This window comes from Stegastes partitus, unplaced genomic scaffold, assembly GCF_000690725.1.
Source record: "Stegastes partitus isolate 25-593 unplaced genomic scaffold, Stegastes_partitus-1.0.2 Scaffold1668, whole genome shotgun sequence".
NCBI lineage: Eukaryota > Metazoa > Chordata > Actinopteri > Pomacentridae > Stegastes > Stegastes partitus.
Genome location: NW_007579399.1, coordinates 129545 through 131368, shown reverse-complemented (window position 1 = coordinate 131368; position 1824 = coordinate 129545). Strand labels below are relative to the sequence as shown.

General features: G+C 38.9%; 1 long non-coding RNA gene across 1 annotated transcript; it reads left to right on the top strand.

The window, feature by feature from the left end:
* The first annotated feature begins 6 nt into the window (after positions 1 to 6).
* LOC103371911 (uncharacterized) lies at positions 7 to 1084 on the top strand. Its single transcript, XR_520964.1, has 2 exons — positions 7 to 581; positions 953 to 1084. It is a non-coding gene; the product is annotated as an uncharacterized LOC103371911 (long non-coding RNA).
* Positions 1085 to 1824: the final 740 nt, after the last annotated feature.

The window sequence follows — 1824 nt, the reverse complement described above, 5'->3', positions numbered from 1 at the left end:
TATTTCAGTAAATATAAGTAGATTTTTTCCACCACAGAATTATTGTTATTATTCTAATTATTATAATTAATGTAGCTTGTTATGAGCATGTTAGCATGTTACTCTGAGTGTATTATTGTAAACATGTTAGCATGTTATGGTGAACAAATTATCATAAGTGTGTTACTTTGACCAAGTTAGCATGCTACCATGAGTGTTTCGGTACTTTAGTGTTAGAATGTTAGCGCTTTATTGTTTAGAATGTTTGCAATCTATTGTGAGCATGTTTACATGTTAGTGTCAGCATGTTAGCCCTTTAATGCTAGCATGTTAGCCCTTTATTGTTTAGAATGTTAGCATGTTACTGTGAGCATGTTTACATGTTAGTGTCAGCATGTTAGCCCTTTAATGCTAGCATGTTAGCGCTTTGTTTAGCACTTTGAGAAAGCTAGCATGTAAACTGTGAGCATGTTTACGTTAGTGTCAGCGTATTAGCCCTTTAATGCTAGCATGTTAGCGCTTTGTTTAGCACTTGCATGTAAACTGTGAGCATGTTCCACTTTCTTGTTTCTGTAAGCATATTAGCATTTTACTGTCAGTGTGTTAGCACTTTGTTAGCACTTTATTGCTAGCATTTTAGCACTTTATTGATGCTGTGAGCACATTAACACTGTATCGTTAGCAAGTTAGAATTTCATTGTTACTCTGAGCATGCTGATACTTTATTGTTAAAGTAAGCACACTGCTTTGAGCATGTTCGCACTTTTTTACCACAAGGATTTTGGCACTTTAATATTAGCATGTTATGGTGAGTTAGTATGTTATTGGGGGAACGTTAGCATGTTATGTGAGCATGTTAGGTCTTTATTTTTAGCATGTTACTGTTAGCACGTTAGCACTTTGCTGCCGTGACAGTCGCCCTGTGGGAACATGTGACCTCTTTATACCTGCAGCCTGGACTCTGAACATCCAGACACATGTGTTCTGTCTACAAATGATCGACATGACAGTAAACCTGAGCTCCGTCTGACAAGTTTGTGCTGCAATAATTGCCCTTAATAAGAACACAGACTGCCTTTTGTTCAATAAAGACTCTATCTATCTATCTATCTATCTATCTATCTATCTATCTATCTATCTATCTATCTATCTATCTATCTTTCTACTTTTCTGGCAGCAGCAGTTCATTCAGGAATTTCCTCCTAACAGTCTCCTGGTGCTGCTCAGGGGGGGATTGTTGTTCTTCTCTCTGTAATGAAATAATAAAGCTCCTGCACATGACTCACATTAGGATCTGATGCTACATAAATAAGACTGAAGTGAATTGATGCTTCTACGGCTGCACACTTTGAGAGTAAATGTTGTACATTCACTCCAGAGAAGTTTGGAGAAAAACCTGCTCCACTAGAAACAGCAGTGTTGACAGAACTACAGTAAAACAGACAGTAAGTCGTACAGAAAGTGTGTCAGATGAGTGTGATGGAGTCTGCAGCAGAATCTGGGTCAGTGTGCAGCTGATGACTGAGTGAATGCGGGAGGATTTTCCATTATGCTGCTCTGAGCGCTCATGCATGTTCGTGGAGGAGAGTCGAGTCTTTATCGCACGGCTTCCTGTTTCTTTAATGCAAGCGTTTTAATTATTGATCAGACTGTTATCACCTCCATCCCTCTTTGTATGAATCTGTGTAAACATCCTCAGTCTGCCTGAGGTCCTACTGAGAAGCACAGATCTCACTGACAGGCAGTAAAGTACCAACACATCTACTTCAAAACAGTGCATCAGTTAACACACTGAGACACACTCCACTGCTGAACTTTTATTATGACCGCTATTATTCCTGTTAG